Raw genomic sequence first — 19188 nt, forward strand, 5'->3', positions numbered from 1 at the left:
GGAGCCTAGTAAACATAATATCCTTCATGTAACTGTAGATTAATAATAACAAAATAAAAAATAAAAAAAATAAATGATGTTTCTAATCTCTCGATGTCCCAATGCTAAAATGTCATAGGCTTGTTAAAGCTATGTTTTATTTCAGTGTGGTTGAAATGTGGGAAAAAAATGTGAATTAAAATCTGTCCAATAAAAACACTCCATAGGAAAAAAAAAGAAAAAGAGTTCTACATACTGATATAGAATGATCTCTGTAGTACATTGTTAAATGAAAAAAGCAAGGTACAAAACAATATATATGTTATGCTGCCTTTTGAAGAAGAAAGTGGAGAAAATGAACACACACACATCATAATTACATGTGCAAAAGACTAATGAAAGCAGAAACTACTAAAAAACAGTTATTACTTGTAAAAAGGCAGGGAACAGAATGGAAGGAACAGGGAAGAAAAGAATTTCTGTGAATATTCTTATAACTTTAATATTTGAATCAGGTGAATGTTCTCTATAATCAAAAACTAAGATGAAATCATGAAGAAAAATCTCAACTAGAATTAATTGCACAAATACAGCCAATTGTATATACTTTTGCAAAATAATGTTATAGAGGAAAAAAGTCAATCCAATTATTTGTACATTCTCAAAGCAATATATGAAAGAAAAAAATGCAAATACTTCTCAAACTTTATTTTATTGTCTTACTGTAATTGTGTGCATATTCCACATATAATTTTGGGTATTGTTGGATAAAGAAAATAAGAATTATGTTAATATTGTGAAGAAGATAGCTTTTCAGCATGAAAGATAAAATAATATAAATCTTATATTTGATTTGAGTAAAGCAATGAAAGATGTTTTTATTTTTGAATTTATGTTCCAGCATTATCCATTGAAAAGATTTAAGGTCAGTAGCAACTAGCACCCCCATAGCAATAAACACTTCTAGCAGCCTGATTTGGTTCCTTAAATACTTTTCAGCAATAGATGTAGCTAGAATCCACAGAGATAAAGCTCTCTGAGGTGCTTAGCACAAAATGTACAAGACAAGTTTGGGACATATTGTCGAATATAAGGAAAGGAAGCTGCAAAATAAGTAAGAAGTGTATCCAAAAGGAACATGAGCCAGCTTGAAGGTACACTTGCTGCATTAAGTTGGAATCATTTATGATTTGAAAAGAATAGTTACTAAAATATATTGAAAACAAAAAGTATATAAATCCCAGAGTTAATAGATAGGTAGACAGATACTTAGATATATATGTAATCATAGAGAATAAAACAATGCTCATTTAGGGAATAATGGTATTTTTCAGGGCATCTGGCATTATGGTGAAAAGTGATAGATAACTGATAGTTATATGAGAAAATAGTTACAATAAGACTTTTTTGTACTTCCTGTATGAACTATAATTCAGGATTAATAAAACACTACTAGATGGGGAGGAAGGTTTAAAATACAGAATAATTGCTGGGAACTCTACTCCTAGGAATTTACCCAAAAAATACAACTTCTCAGATTCAAAAAGACATATGCATCCCTGTGTTTATCACAGCACCATTTACAGTAGCCAAGATATGGAAGCAACCTAAGGATCTATCAGTAGATGAATGGAAAAAGAAGAGGTGGTACATATACACAATGGAATACTATTCAGCCATAAGAAAGAAACAAATCCTACCATTTGCAGCAACATGGATAGAACTAGAAGGTGTTATGCTTGGTGAAAGAAGTCAGGCAGAGAAAGACAAATACAAATGATTTCCCTCATTTGTGGAGTATAACATTGAAGCAAAACTGAAGGAACAAAATAGCAGCAGACTTCCAGACTCCAAGAAGGGACTAGTAGTTACCAAAGGGGAGGGGTGTTGGAGGACAGGTGGGGAGGGAGGGAGAAGGGGATTGTGGGGTATTATGATTGGTGCACATGGTGTGTGGGGGCTCATATGGAAGACAGTGTAGCACAGAGAAGACAAATAGGGACTCTGTGGCATCTCACTACACTGATGGACAGTGACTGCAATGGGGTATGAACGGGGGACTTGATAATAAGGGTGAATGTAGTAACCACATTGTTTTTCTTGTGAAACCTTCATAAGTGTGTATCAATGATACTTTAATAAAAAAGAATAAAGAATAATTGCATCAGTAAATGTGGAATGACTGAAAGATCTTGAAAGTTACAATTTTGTAATTCCGAATAAGATAATTGCTTTAGGCAGTGGTGTGATTTGTATTCCTTATTCCTCCAAATGATAAAGCAACAAGGTCAAAAAATGCATGCAAGTTTACAAACTTGGTGACAAGTAGTAATTTGAAAGGAAGCATTTCCATTGCATAAGGAGTAAAGCAAGATAGTAAAGACAGAAAGCAAGAAAGAGTTAATTGTATTCCATCCCAAAGGGTTTTAATATTTTTGGATCTAAAATTAAATTCCTTTGCTTGTATAAAGTTCTGTGCTCAGCTAGGAGGCTGCTATGAAACATTAAACACTGTCAATTCTTACTGTGATACTTCATTAATACTGCATAACATCAATATTTTATATTAAGAATATTAATTATCCCTGAGATTCTGGAATGCCTACCAGTGCTAAAGTACTATAGCACTAATTTTATTTTTAATTCATTTTCATTTTTCTATTGGCTGTTCTCTCTGGTCCTGATTCTTCTCCCTGCAGTGAGAAATGCGTTAAATCAGCTCTCACTGTCAACTGCAACAGCCTTGGAGCTGAGTTAATTCATCACCTACTGACAAAAGGTTAAAAATATTGAATATCAATATCCAGAATGTTTTCCAACCCACAGCAATTGTTTGGCAGTACTGATGTCTGAGCTCTGGGAATAAAGTACAAGGTTTTGGCATTTTTTGTGTCCATGAAGTTACTCTATTAATGTGCTTTATATATGACTACAATGTAAGTTTTCACTTTCACTTTTCTTTTAGCATAGCTGATACTGCAGATTCAGAAATTTTGAAATGAAAAACTAATCCAACAGTAAAATGTGTACATTTGCTTTCACAGGCAAACATTGACAACTGACTTGCAGAATTACCAGTTGGATCTGTACTCTACAGATTCATGCTTATTCATGCTGATCTGATCACACCATCAGACTCCAGTCACCTACAAAGATTCAACAATAGAGTCATTTTTTAAATGACTTTAACTCAATTGATATGTGCAAAGAACTCTGTTAGGCACTAAGAGAAGTAATGCATAAACTTCTTTTCCTGAACTACAGAGAATCAGCATACACAAAAAGAAATACATATGGAGAAAGCATATTAGAAAAATGTGATACTTTAGAAGAAATAGATTATTTTGACCAGTGGCTATGTCCACAGTAGTGATTTCATTGACATTTGAAATTAGATAAAGTAATAATCTAGTCTTAAAAATAGGTAAAGCTTTGTCAGTGGAGATGGTGGCTATCTCGTGCATTTCCTGCATTCTTATCGAGAGAAATGTGTTTAAGGGAATGGATGAAGTTCCAGTTTGACTTTTCAAAATATAGTCTGCATGAATGGAGAGGCAACACAGTCTTGATCACAGATTTGTGAATGATAACAAGAGCAGCAATAGTCATTAATTCTGCAGAAGCTAAGAAAGAGACTTAACTTGGGGATGATTTAAACCAGAAACAGTTTCAGAGACCTTTAGAGATAGGAACCTGCCATGTAGTGAAAGCCATGTTACATACAATTAATGAGATTTTATAAGTAATGAGCAATTATAGAATTCTGGTGAGGAATAATGGGCGTCAGATTTAGGGTTGTATCATGCCAAATTGACAATGGGAAAGAAAGGTAATACAGACTTGGAGACAAAACTCATCTGATTGAACTTGGGAGCTAGAGGGAAGAAAGGGTGAGATATAATTGTGGTATTTCAGGCTTCAGTGACTTGTAGCATATGAATGACTATGATGCTACCTGAAATGTGAGAGAGAAAAACACATATATGAGATCTATGCATATTTATATGTGTGTGTTTTATAGACGAATGCACCCATGTGCACACACACTTCATTGTTATTTGTAAAGGAATATATCTCTATGGCTCAATATTAAATTAATAGTTTCACAGAGCATTTGAAAGGTAATTGTGTGGCCTGAAGCTGTGGTTAGAAATTAGAGTCATCAACATAGAAAAATTAGTGTATATTTTAGTTGTTGAAAATTGAAATCTCATGTTAAAATATGAATTAATTTGTATTTTCAGGAAGAGTCGTAAGGTCCATGTCATTTAACACTTTCTCCGGAGTTATATTAATTTTACTCTGGACCAGGTTCCTTTGGCGTTTCATGTTTGTATATGGCGCCCTCTAGTGTCCAGAAGCTCTATTCTGGAGCTGCTCAGCCCCTGAAGCAATGTCAGGGGTCGCAGGGGAGAGGTATTGGTGCCCCGGGGGAGGAAAGAGCTGTTCCCTGCTTTCCAGCTTCTGTGCCTGTCTCCACTGCCTGAACCAGTGGGCCGAGCACACAGATACAAGCTTTTGTCCCAGAGCAGCCGGATGGATCCCTGCTTTCCACAATTGGCCAGAATCCCAGTCTCCCCAGGAACTCCGCCTGTCTAAGCTTTCCAACCCCATAATCAGAAGAGTATGATGAAAGCACCATGAAATGTAGGTTTGTGCTCCCAGCGCAGATTTCCGGAGCTAGGTATTCAGCAATCTCAAGCCTTCCACTCCCTCCGTGCTCCGTTTCTCTTCCTCCCGCCGGTGAGCTGGCGTGGGGGAAGGGCTTGGGCCCCGCGGAGCCACAGCTCTGGTACGTTACCCCGTTCGCTGAGGTCTGCTCTTTTCTCCAGGTGTGTGCAGTCTGACGCGTCCTCTTTCCTGTTGCTCTCTCAGGATTAGTTGTGCCAACTATATTTTCTAATTGTATCCAGTAGGAGGAAGCCTCTGTCTCTCCTCTCACGCCGCCATCTCAAACCAATCAAATTAATTTGTATTTTATGGATTTTTTCCTCAAGACTTTATGAAAATTTGGATAGAAAATATTTATTAACTTTATCTTCTCTTATTACATACAAATATCCACTACTTGTGGTTTGTTTTTTAACTGGACAAACTTCTGTTGATTTTATGACCAGGTGTCTGATACCAGAGGTTCTTGTAACATACGGTAACTTGTAATTATTAGATCCGTGACACAACCACAAAACTGAATTTCGTATTTTTCATTTATATATAGGATCCTGCAAATTGGTTCTAGTATTGTATAGGATATGAAATGGTATCGGTATGGTACTTTAAATATATATGGGGCCTTAATATGTTTAAAACCAAAATAAATATATAATTTATTCTAGGGAGGATGCGAATTAAGGTTTAAAATTTTTTGCTATTGCAGTATACTTTGCAATGTATAATGTTTCTTTGGATGCACATACCAGGGTTTCTAGGTCATATTCTGTGAGCATAATTTATTGGTTATACATATTATCAACTATCTTTTAAAAAGTTAAATTGCTCCTGAGGTTATAAGAGAGGGACATAATGTGTACCTGTTCCTTGCTGTTACAGCCTTTTGCAATTGACTCATCCATTATGTGTTTAAAGAATTCATAGCAGTAATGACTATTAGAGGTCTATAAAGGATGTCAGATTGTCATAAATACTGTTATTCAGCAGGGCAAAAATTAAAATGCAATACTTCTATTTGTCAGTTTACTTCATCTCACATCTGTATTTATTTCAACAACTCTCTGACTTCCTCTTCTAATGAAGAAAGAGAAATTATGATAAATGAAGAAAATGAGTGCAGAAAAATGAGACATCTTATAGGAGTGTTACACTTTGGCAAAACAAATGTAAGAGTTGTTAATATTTGAGAATTCACTAATGTTCTGCCCACCAACCTGGGAATAAAAGGTTGACTCTGAGAATTAAACTACAAATGTAGCACTTACTTGATCATAACAGAGAAACACAAAATGATCTTAGTTGGACTTCTATAGTGGTAGCATTTGGCTGTGTCTTCAGTAAATTATATGTTATATGTTTAAGACATCATTCATCAATAAAGAATAGTAGTATTGCCACTGAAGCATAGGATATCTAAACTCTTTTGTGTTGTATAGAAGCCCTGTCAATGAAGGAAAGCCTTAGAGCTTTATTAAACAAAACAGTAACAACTAACCATACGTGGCAATTAAAACTTTATTTTAATTTAATTTAATGAAACTCAGTTATGCTGTTAATATTCCAAGCACTCAATAGCCAAAAGTGACTAGTAGTTACAATGATGAACAACAGCATGTAGAAAATTTCTATGTTCACAGAGAATTCTATTAGACAATTCTCATGTAGAAAATAGATGTCAAGTATTTAGATATCATTGTAGAAATGATACACTAAGTTGTAGCCTATCAGCTTGCGGTATTCTAATTACATTTCTAGAATTAGTCTCGCTATGAGATAAATTCATAATGATATCTTAGCATGATACCATTTCCTCTTAGAGCCACTTGGTTGTTCTTGCTTTAAACTACGTCACTAAACAGTACTTACCTTGTTAACATTCCCATGTTTAAGTTTGCCTATCAGGATATATATGGGCTGTCCATGAACAGTGAATTTTGCTAACCATTATTAAGCTATTTTTCTTGAAAATGAATAAATTGAGTATATGATTTGACTTGATGTTGTAGGTAACTTTATAGAGATATAATATGTTGGTCATTCCATAAATTCCATCCCAAGCATCAGTTCTGTTGTTTCTTGAAAATTAATAGATCGTTTTTCTGGCTTAATGCATCAGCATCATATGCTTGGTTATTGCTAAATGTGCTCAAGATACTGTGTCAACTCTTAACATTTATAATATGTAGTCATTAAAAATTTGACAGCTATTGCAGGTGATTAGGTGCGGAATTATATATTATTATGCAGTCACAAACATCAACAAGATATACACATGTATACACACAAATCCAGGTCTCCTGAGAGAAGCCCAGACCTTACAGCTGTAATTTGGTTCCCTTTTGTAAAAAACAAATCACATTTTCAGAATTACAATACTAACTCAATTAATTATTCAAACTATTGAAGTACGAATATCACAGTGTAGCACAATGATTAAAAACAAAGTAAACAAAACATAAACTTAAGTGTCCAAGAAACAATTGTGCTCTTCCATTTATTCCTGGATAACTCATAACAAGTTATTGAACCTCTATAATTGTTTAATTATTTGTAAAATGGAAAATCTAGTATCCCACCTCATAGGATTAGCTTCAGAATTATTTGAAGTAATGTTTATAAGCACCTACAGTATTAGCAGGATCACAGTAATCATTCAACAAACAATGGTTATTATCAGCATATATTAAAACATCATAAGCCATCAAAAATTTTGCTTAATTTTAGGAGACTCTAAACAGATGAATATTGAAGTTTATAAAAACTTCTAATAAATTAACAATATAATAACAGGAATTCACTACAGTCCTGGATTGTTAGAAAAAATAATTCTCAATGTCTGTCAAATCTGAAGTAGATGGAATACTTGAATGACAAGTATCTTAAAAATGAAATTCCTAGTAAAAATCTATCAAAAAAACTTATTTCATAATGAGTCATATAATTTTAAATGCAATAATACTTTATGATTCTTTACCAGAAGATAATTAGGTGAAACATAAGCCTACATATTTTTTAAAAATACAAATGTAGCAAGTGGGTATTTCTGATGAAGTGGTTGAAATAATTTGTCACAGACAAGTCCTTCACTTATTCCATTATTTCACTTTTGCAGATTTTCCCTGTCTTACTCCTGGAATGCTCCTCCTTTATCCTCGAGGCACTTAATGGAGCCCTGGTTGTTCAGTCATCATAACTCAGTGCTTTGAATATGCTGCTTTCTTCATCAGACGCACAGGCCACCTAAGCTATGTACCTGTTCAAGTCATCTCAACTCTTCAAAGACTAAGCATAACCCCATCAAGAGTCATCCTTGACCATTTCCTTTCCCTCAATTTGGGTAATTTCTCTACTTTGTCTTTCCTGTGTGTATTTTTGTCACATTTATTTCACATTAGTTCAGTTTTGTTAGGTTTTACTTAAAATTTCCCTTATTTACTTATTAATCATTATTGTAGTTATGCATCTGAACAATTCTGTCATTTCATCAAGGTCGGTGGTTTTAGCTCAAGCCTTACCTCCCTCTGACTTATACCCAGTAGGCACATAATACATATGTGTTAAATGCTTTAATGAGACAGGAAAGAACTAGAATCTCCAAGGAATAATGACAGTATTTGTAAACTCAGTGACGATGAAACAGCAGAACTCAGATTATTTGGAGTTTTCTATTAATTTATTATTTTATGCAACTGAAATGCTTTCTTGTATTTTATTCCCTAAAGTTACATTGCTTTACATTGACTTTCTTTAGATACTCTTGAACTTGATATTTTTTCTACAATATTTTTTCTCAGTTTTGATCACATGACTTTTAATTTTGTTTTTGTTGAATCACTAGCCAGTGATGTGCCTTCTTTCTAATTAAAAAAAATAGTGTTTTTATATAAACTATAAATTTGTCAATTAAGAGACATTTTCCAAATCCTTGTAACATCCACCAAACAAAAACAACATTAGCCAGAAATGAAAGATTAAAAAATTTCCTGCATTTGAAGAAAACACTATCCAGTTCTCATCCATGAAACCAAAGCTGGGCAACAGATTGCATTGACGAGGCTAGAGGAGGCACTGCGTCCAGTCTGCATGAAACCTGGCATGACAGAAGGCACTATAGCTCTCTTAGTACTGGGACTGAGTGTGCTAATACAGGTTATAGACTATCATCCAGTTTTTTTTTTAATGAACCTGTGTGTGTGACTTAAACACTTTATTGAGCATTACTGACATATCAAAAACTGTATGTATTATGCTTACAACATGATGAATTTGGAGATTAGTGTACATTCCTGAAACTTAGCACAATCAATGTGTTAGCCATATCCAGCACCTCCAAAAGTATTTTCCCACCCAATTAATATATATACTTATATATATATATATATTTACATATTTGCTGTGGTGAGAGGATGTAACATAAGACCTAGACTCTCTTAGCAAGCTTTTGAGTATACAATATTGTTGACCATAGGCACTTGCTACAGTAGGTCTCTAGGATTTATTCATCTTGCATGACTGAAACTGTACCATTTGTACAACACCTGTCTGTCTCCTCCTCCCCCAGCCCTTGGTGACTACCTTTCTACTCTCTGCTTCAGGAATTGACTATTTTAGATTCCCCATATAAGTGAGCTCACGTAGTATTTGTTCTTCTGCATCTGGCTTATTTCATTTAGCATAATGTCCTCCAGATTCATCCATGTGGTCACAAATAGCAGGATGTCCTTCCTTTTTATTTTTAAGGCTGAATAATATTACACTGTATATAAATTGGTGCAGCTACTGTGGAAAAAAGTATGGAGGTTCCTCAAAAAATTAAAAATAAAATTATCATATGATCCAGCAATCTCACTTCTGGGCATGTATCCAAAGCAATTGAAATCAGGATCTCCAAGAAATAGCTGTTCTCCCATGTTCATTTCAGTGTTACTCACAGTTAACTTTTAGTTTATATGCGGAGTTCCTTAATTTAAAATTGGAATGAAATTTTGAGCATGGAAAGAAACTATCAGCCTTATAGAAAAAAATCCTGCTTTTGTAGCTTTAATACATTTTCTAAGGAATATCATTTATGTCTCTTTGTGCTAATTATAAAGCATTCATAGAAAAGAAGTATAAATCCAAAATGACTTTTAAAGATTCAAATATACTCCTCTGACCTAATTTTTATTACTGAAGCATCTCTTTCAAGGTCATAGTCATTCTTATTCCTTGATTTTTTATTTTACAGTATTATAAGATAACAATGCAGCTGCAGGGAGAGTCACATTAAACAAAGGGTCTCTTACAAAATATATAATACTTGGAAAGAAAGTTATGTGAGATGGGAGTTTGTACGTGCATGTGACTGACCAAGTCTCAGTGGCATATAGGCATAGTTGACACACAGATTATTTTCTAACATCCCCCTCCTGTACATGACAAAATTATCGTTAGTTATAATTTTGTAATGTAGCAAAAAATATATATGGTCAGAAAAAGTGCAGGCAAAGAAAATTTTCTTGTATTGGCCACTGAATATGTATAATCAAGGCAGTTAAACATAAAAATAAATGAAATGCAGTAGTACAGTAAAAAAGGAAAAAAGATAGTTTATTAATATATGCCAATTAACCTGATGTATTTTTTGAAAAGGGACAATTCTTAGGCATTATAAGATTTGTTTCTGAATCTAAACATTTCCAAATACACCAATGACATTTTTAGTATTGGCCTTCTTAACAAAATCATTTTCAAAAGATGATATATCCAGGTTTGTTAATCTGTATTCACTCACTATTGATTGAAGAGTCTTTTTTTGTTTCATTTTAAACACAAAGCTTTCTGGAAATTAAAATTAATAAAATTATAGCAATTGATAACAAATTGGAAAAGGAAATAATTATATAATTAATTTAGCCAAGATTCATAGAAATGTCATTCCATTTTGTAATGCATTTCAAAAATGGAAATACCAAGGTTTTTTTATGTTTGATATTATTTTGAGTGGCTTTCAAATATGTTCACGGTTGTATTAGTTTTCTGTGGCTGCTGTAACAAATTAACACAAGCTTTGGTGGCTTAAAATAACACAGATGTGTTACTTTATAGTTCTGGAGATTAGTAGCCTGAAATGGGGCACACCTAAAATCACAGCTTTGGCAAGGCTGTGTTTATGCCTGGAGGCTCAAGGAGAGAAACAGTTTCCTTTGCTTCTACAGGCCGTACACATTTCTGTGCTAGTGGTCGCCCTTCCTCTTCAAAGTCGGCAATGCAACATGCCTCAGACCATTCAGTTCTTCCTTTGATCTCAGCGAGAAAAGGTTTTCCTTTCAAAAACACATGTCATTAGATTCATTCCACTCAACTAATGTCAGATAATCCATTTCAGGACCTTAATTTAATCATACCCGCAAAGTCCTTTTGTCGTATAAAGTAACATTTTCACAAGTTCCAGAAATTAGGTTGTGGATATCTTTGGAAGCCATTATTTTGCCTACCACAACGATTAAACATTAATAATAGGTAGCTACACTGAATGATATAGTTCAAGTAACTTAAATTCTGTTTCTTGGTCTTTAAAATCAGGGTGCAATCGTTATTTATTTCAAAGTTGCTTTTTGCAATAATATGTGAGGAGATGATTATGTTAGTAATAGTTATTTCACTATCTATGTGTACACCTAAACTTGCACATTAAATATGTAGAATTGTTATTCAAAAATAAGAGAAAAAATGTAATAATATGGATACATAATAAATAGACTCAGGAACTGTACACTTGAAGTGAGGTCAAATTATTCTGAATGAGCTTGAGTTTATTCTCAAAAGAATTGCATATAGCTGAGTCTTCCTCTTTGGAGGGTGACTACATAAACGGAAGTCCTCAAAATTAGTATGCAGAACACAATGATATTGACAGATAAATAATAAAATGGTTCATTTGAATTTTACATTATAAAAACAGTAATACCAGCAATTGCTCAGAATTTAAAAGTATTTTTAAACACGTATTTTACCATTGACATTCCTTAAATTGATGTACTATGATGGTGATCAAACAGAAATCTAATTTTTGGACAGCTTTATTATTGCTTTTAAATTCTCTGTAGGCAATCCTTTTTAATGCCTGCATGTATATTGGAAGACTCCTGCCCACCCTGTGCTCCACTGCCTTGACTTTGAGACACTATTTGAGTGAAAAGTCATAGAGAATGCACAAATGAAAAAGACAGAAGCTTTATTAGAAATTCCTAATGAATTCTGGTCAAATGAGTGAAGAAACTCTAACAGATCTAGGGCAAAACTAAAAGGAGATTTTATTCTGCTGGTAAGACATGCATTGCATAGTTCTGCACTGGTCACTGGATACAGAAAATGTGGCAGTATTAAGGAATGCCAAAGACTTCTGTAACTTGCCAAAGATCAACTACTTGATCTAGCAAAAGGAACTAAAGATAACTATAATTTTTCATGGTATCTTCTGAAGTGCAAAAATTTTAATGTTGATTTTCTCTCCCCAGTGAAAGTTGCTGTTCTTGCTGGTTCTTCTTGTTTGCTATTTCTTTGTTTAGTAATTTGCCCAGACTAGACTTGTGAAATCAGCTTCCTCTGCTGTGTTTGGCAGCTGATGTTTTTCCTTAGCTTTTTGTTTTTGTGCTTTGTTGATACTGTTTTTAAGCCTGTCTTCCCAGGGTTTACCTCTGTGTTCGTATCACTTGGTGGTCTGCTAGTGATTGGACAGACACTGTTCTTAGAAGCTGTGATCTAAAAGGCATCTGTTATTTTGATGGTCTCTGGAGAGTAGGGAAGGTGTTCATGGCTTCCCTGGCTTGTTCTCCCTTTTTGCCTCTGCGATGAGCATAAGCACAGCTGCAGTGTTGGCCAGGATTGTTGGTTTAATTTGAGCTCTCTCTGGTCTCCCTTAGACAAGTGTATAACTTTAGCCAGGTGTATGTTTCCCCTAATCAAGACAGAAACCTCAGGCACAGCTGGTGGCTTTCCCCACTCACCTACCTCTGAGACCATCACTTCCAGGGACACTTCGATCATCCAATGCTTAAAAGAGAGAGAACTTCTTAGACCGCAGCAGAGAAAAGGGCCGGTTCCTAAGGTCTAATCGCCCTGGTAGGACCTGCTAATGCTTCATGCCTACTAATGGAGCATGGGCTGCTGGGGGTGGAGAGGTTGATGAGAACCACACATTCTCTGTGTTCTTACCCCAAGTTTGGCACTTTTATTCAAGAATAAATTCATTTGTGACTATTATATGTTTTTGGGCCATTAGCAGAACACTGAAATGTTTACTTTTTGTCAATTTTATCCAGCTTCCTAGTTAACTCTTACAGAGATGTTCTGATCAGCTGGGGTAAATGGCAGAATTTCCAGAATCTCCTGCCTACCCTTAGTCCATTTGCACATCAATGGGTGTTTACTGCTGCAGAGCCTTGCGGTCAATCCATTCTCTCCTCCCCTCCGTTCCTCCTACATAATTGGTCTGGTGTTTACCAGTCACCAAAGAACCCCCTTCCGCCATGGAGTTCCTACCAGAAAGGATGGGTGGAGAGGAGAGTGCACGTCCAGGCTGGAGAGAATGGATAGAGCCAGGCCTGGCTATAGAATTTAGGCAAGCTGTGAACAGTAAAAATGGTTTCTCCCAACTGCCTTACTTCAGTTTTACTGGTCATGGAGCTCTCACCCCAGGCCGGAACACCCTTTCCTCTGGAGATACATCAGTTCACTTGACGATGGCAGTTATACTCCTTGTCTTCCTGGAATACCTCACACATGCTTTTGCCTGGGTCCTAGCAAATACTCTTCTCTCTGCCTGGATGTTTGTCACTGATACAGGTACTTGTCTTACTCCTTCAGTCGATTCAGGCTTCACCTTCAGTATCATCCTATTGAGGAATCCATTCCGACCTATACAAATAGCTCCTGCTCTGCATCACCCTCCCCTTGACTTTGCCTCATCGACTTACCACCTCTTATACTAGACTCTTACTACGGATACCCTACTCCTGACAGGATTCCTTTGCCAGAGGAACTTTTCCTCTTTTGAGTTAAGTGCTGAGACTACTAAAAGGAAGAAATGGTACTCTCTAAGCCTGAGTCACCGTTGTGTTTTCCATTTCATTTCCTAGAAGTGTTTCATCACTTTATAAGCAGTCTCTGAAGAATTCTGTTTTCCTTTCTATGACTTAAGATGAGTTGAGAGAATTTCTACAAGGAATTACCGTTTTTTTAAAGTCTGTGACTGAGGGTCCCAGTGTCAGAGTGACTTTATTGAACTAGCATTTAAAAAAAAACATCTTTCACTTTTAAAGACCTATGGAGTGCATAATTGCTTTACTGGTTTAAAAGTATTATATATAGGAAGCATTTTCTGTAACATAATCACATGACAACATTGGTATTCACATTGGCTGCTGAAAACCAAGAACCAAGTGATAGTGTTTCATATTTATAATTGTCTGAAGGTGTTTATCAAATAGGGAAATGTCAGGAACACAAAAGAGTAACTTGTGGGCAGGCATGAAACAGGCGGCCAAACAATTGAAAATGGAATGAAACAAATGATGAAGGGGCTGTATCAGATAAATCAGATGTCAGGGACTGGAAGCGACAAGGAGGAAAAACTAACAGGGGTGTTGGAAAGGTTCAGAAGTGGTGCAGATGAGATGGGTTTTCTCTGTTATGTGCCCTTACCAAAGCATGAAGTAAATTCTTACCAGTATACTAAATTGAACATTTAGTGATAAAGTGATCAGCAGTCAATCAACAGACAATTCAGGGGGAAAAAGAGTGGGATTAGACTGTTAATGTTTTTTGAGTAAGAGTGTGTTAATCCTTATATAACAGTATGCAACACAATTTAGTTTTAAAATTAATTCTCTGAATTAGAAAAAAAACTCTGTATTCTGAGATGAGATGTTTCTATAACTTGTAAACAACTTGAGTGGTTGACTCATTTTACTTAAGTGGCCATGGTGGGATTTTTCAGTGCTCCTTTGGGGATTTGTTTTTCCCTCTAGGGTGTCCCTGAATTTATTCAATCAGTTTGAAGCCATGGAATCTTTTCTTCCGCATGACAGAAAAGAATACTTCAAACACATGTAACATATTTCAAAAGAACCCTCCAGTGCATCAAAATTTGCAATTTGTTGCTGTTCTTGAAAGCAGTAATTTAGAGGAATACTTAACAATTTCATTCAATTACCTCAGATAAAATGTGCTCCATTTTAGGAAAATAAAGTGGCCCAAAATGTACTCTATTAATCCATACAAATGCAAAGAGAAAAATGTAATTGGTTATTGGATGCTGCATCCTAATAATATGGGAAATCCATTTATTTAGAAATATTAGTTTCTTTACATGATGTAGATAAACTCTGCAAGTAAGGTATTTTCAATCTATCTGGGATATTTTGCATATTTAATTTAAATTCTGTCACAGTGGATACTTGTTTACCATACTTGTTCACTATCAAATATACATATAAAAGATTGTTTAGAGGTTCTGCCTTCACAAGTGAGTAGAATAAAAAGCAAGGATAAGAAATATCCTTTGCCAAGAACTGTATAGATCTCTGGAAAGGTAAGCTATTTATAGAGCTCTGAGCCAAGCACTGGAGCCTTACATATTTCACAGGCTAATCACTCAAAACACAGTCCAGGTGAAAAATATAATTCTTTCACTCCCTATGCACTATTTTTGTGCATTTCATCACTTGAAACCTGCTAACCACAAAGCAAAACATTTGTTTGCATATTTTCTCTTTTGCCTTCATACAAAATAATACCAGTTCAAGTTTATTGGGACCCAGGGACTAGGAACATTATGCTAAAGTCTCATTTCACCAATATAACATTTCAGAATTCATTCCTCAATTCCCCTAAACATTTATCATAAAGCAATATATTCAGATTCTATTTTTTATATGAGAGAGATTTCTGCCCATAAATGAATTTCCATTTTACAGAGACATTCTAATTAGTTTAGCAAAGTATGTGTATGTGATGTGGTTACTTTGATCTGGATTTTGTGTTGATTTAAAAATCAACTTCGTTGTCAAACTAAAATGTAAAATATAACAGTTAATGTCATTCCTAATATACTAGCCTGGTAGTGACTTTGTTTATTCCAAACAAGTTTCTTTTGATAATTTTTGCATTTATTAAATAAAGTTAAAACAAGCATGAATTCCTATGATCAGCACATTGTCAGATTTATGTAAATGAAGAATTAGAGTCCTCAAAGGCTATTTGTTTTATCCACCCTTCTCTTTGTGAGCAAGGAGATCTGAAAAATCCTCCCTAAACATGTTTTCTTACTTTCCATGTAGAATAATCAGGTGGCCAAATGGGACAATATCAGTGACGTCATGGTAACCTGTGGTTTGTCTCTCCTGATATTTCCCAGAGGAAGTGCCTGTGATCCCATGAAAACAAATGGGGCCAATTCCTGTTTATGTAGCCTGCTGATATGAAACTGACAGGTTAAATAAACAAACTTCAGCTGTCTCTTGCCCTTACTCTTTGTCATGTCTCTAGCCAAATGGAACTGGGTAATCTGTTTGGGTGTTATTCACTCTGACACTGGGCTCTACTTCAAACCACAGTGCTGTTTTACTCAACATATTGGGCACTGCCGACTTACACATGACTCTGAGAAAAGGAGCTTCCTACAATCACATTTTAACATTCTGTTCATAATCATGATCTCCCTCCCCCACATATCCCACTTGATAATATACACACTTAAGAATTTAGGTTTGCCATATTATGGACTATGCTAATAATTTTTGAGTATTTATTCTGACCTAGGCACAATATGGAAACCCTTGCATGCAACATTTCAATTAATCACCTAACCAAATTAGATACAATGTTATTCTGAGACCATAGCTCTGATTGCAGAAAAAGCTAGTCTGTGATTATGCAAGAGCCCCACATGTATTTCATGTTTTAGTATTATATAAAAGCCAGTAGCCGAGTGACTTATGCATCATTAAAATTCCACAGATAACGGGTATTAATGGGACAGTCGTGGAGGCCAATGAGTCCTATCAAGCTATATAAAATGACTTAAGTAATTCTACTCCATACCTCTTTTTATGTAGTTCTGGATGGCACAGCATAGAAATTCTAAGTCTTTACAATACTGTTTCCTACAATTTTGTAATAATCTTCAAGCTTTCATTTGTAGGCATTGTTTGTCTGAATGTTAGGGGAAGAGTTTGGGTATAAGAGCCAGGTTGAAATTAATTTAGGTAAAGAAATATGGCTTCTCAGTTTATAAAAATGTTCTGCATTCAACTAGGGACCTAAACAAAGTGTAGCAGGAAAAAAGAAAAACAGAGCATGTATGATAAAACATGAGACAGAGTAAAAAATAGATACCATTTTTCTAGCCGTTATAAATGGACTGTTTTAAAAATAACTCTTTCAAACTCACTAGACTTAGAGGACATCCACTTCTCCATAAGCACTAATGATGTCTGAGTATTTATTCTGACTAAGGCACAATATGGAGATCCTTGCATGCAACGTTTCAGTTAATCACCTAACCACATTAGGTACCAATGTTCTCTTTTCACAGTTTAAGAACTGGGGCTTAAATTATATAAATTGTACAGTCATAAAGGTGATTAAAACTCAAACAAGTTTTCAAATATAGACATGTTTGGCACCATACCCCAGATCTTCACCCCCCCTCATATTTACACATCATAGTTAATATATAAATATATACTTACTATTCCAGGTTCTTGACATTACCACTCTAACAATTGTAAAAAATAACTTAAAATTGTTAACTACCTATGTATTTGTTTGAAAAAAATAAGTCCTCCACCCATTCATGATAAGAAGTCTCAGTAAATAGGAATAGTGGGAAACTTCCTCAACGTGATTAAAAATGTCTATAAATAACACACAGCTAACATCATGCTTAATGGTGAGAAATTCAAACCTTTCCTGTTAAGATCAGATATAAAACAATGATGTTCCCTCTTACCACTCCTTTCAGTATTTGATTGGAAATACCAGCTAATGCAGTAATACAAGAAAAATAAATAAAAGATATACAAATTGACAAGGAAAAAAACTCTTGTTGAGGATAGCATCATCTATGTAGAAAATTCTAAAGAATCAACAAAAGATGAAACAACTCTTAAAACTAATAAATGACAATAGTAGGGTTGTATGATTTTAATACAAAGTGTTGACATACAGAAGTCAGTTTATTTCCTATACTGTCAATGAACAAGTGGAGTTTGAAGTTAAAACTAAATACCATTTATATTAGCTCCAAAAAATGAAATACATAGGTATAAAATGAACACAGTATATACTAGATCTATATGTGGATAACCACAACATTCTGATGAAGTAAAAGAAGAACTAAATGGAGAGACATAGCATGTTCACAGATAGGGACACTCAATGTTGTCAAGATGCTAGTTCTTCCCAATTTGATCTATAGATTCAGTACAATCCCAATCAAAATGTCAGCACTTATTTTTTCAGTATTGACAACTCTTCATAAATTTTATGTGTAGAGGCAAATGGCTTAGAATAGTTAACACGTAAGAAAGAGAACAAAGTTGGAGGACGGACACTACCTAACTTGAAGACTTACTATAAACTACTATAATGAATACAGTGTGGTGCTGATGAAAGAATAGACAGACAGAAAATGGAGCAGAACAGAGAGAGCCCTAAAATAGACCCATATATATATATATATATATATAATAGACCAAATATTAGTTGACTATATATATATATATATATATATATATAGTCAACTAATATTTGACAAAAAAGCAAAGGCAATGCAAGGGAGCAATGATGGTCTTTTTAACAAATGCAAAAAAGAAATCTAGACATACATCTTATACATGACACAAAAATTAATTCAAAATGAATCACAGACCTAAATGTAAAATTCAGAACTATAAAACTCCTGAAAGATAATATAGGAGAAACCTAGATGACCTTAGTTATGTCTATGATTTTTTAGATACAACACCAAAGCCATGACCCAGGAAAGTAGTAAAGAATTATCTGGGCTTCATTCAAGTTAAAAATTTTTCTTCTGTGAAAGACAATGTCAAGATAATTAGAAGATAAGCCACAGACTGGGAGACAGTATATGCTCAAGACACATCTGATAATGAACTGTTATCAAAAATATACAAAGCACTCTTGAAACTCAACAATAAGAAAGCAACTTGATTAAAATTTAGCCAAAGACTCTGATACCTCATCAAAGAAGATATACATATGGAAAATAAGCATATGAAAAGATGCTCCACCTAATAATGTCCTCAGAGAAATGCAAATTCAAGAATCACATAGTACTACACACCAATTAGAATGACCAAAATCTGGAACACTAACCACATCAAATGCTGACAAAGATGTGGAGCCACGGGAATGCTCATTTGTTGCTAGTTGGAATGCAGTGGTACAGCTGCTCCAGAGGACAGTTTGGCAGTTTCTTATAAAACTAAACATATGCTTACAATACAATCCAGTGATTTCACTCTTTAGTAT

The 19188-nt window shown here is 34.7% G+C and overlaps 1 long non-coding RNA gene across 6 annotated transcripts in view; it reads left to right on the forward strand.

Moving 5' to 3' along the window:
* LOC140843357 (uncharacterized) overlaps positions 1 to 19188 on the forward strand; it is a 778257-nt gene that overhangs the window by 494353 nt on the left and 264716 nt on the right. For all 6 annotated transcript variants that reach the window (XR_012121024.1, XR_012121023.1, XR_012121025.1 and 3 more), the window contains one exon: positions 7763 to 7987. This is a non-coding gene — a long non-coding RNA (uncharacterized lncRNA). The remainder of the gene's footprint in view (positions 1 to 7762; positions 7988 to 19188) is intronic.

The sequence above is a fragment of the Manis javanica genome, chromosome 9 (genome assembly GCF_040802235.1).
Source record: "Manis javanica isolate MJ-LG chromosome 9, MJ_LKY, whole genome shotgun sequence".
NCBI classification, from domain to species: Eukaryota; Metazoa; Chordata; class Mammalia; order Pholidota; family Manidae; genus Manis; species Manis javanica.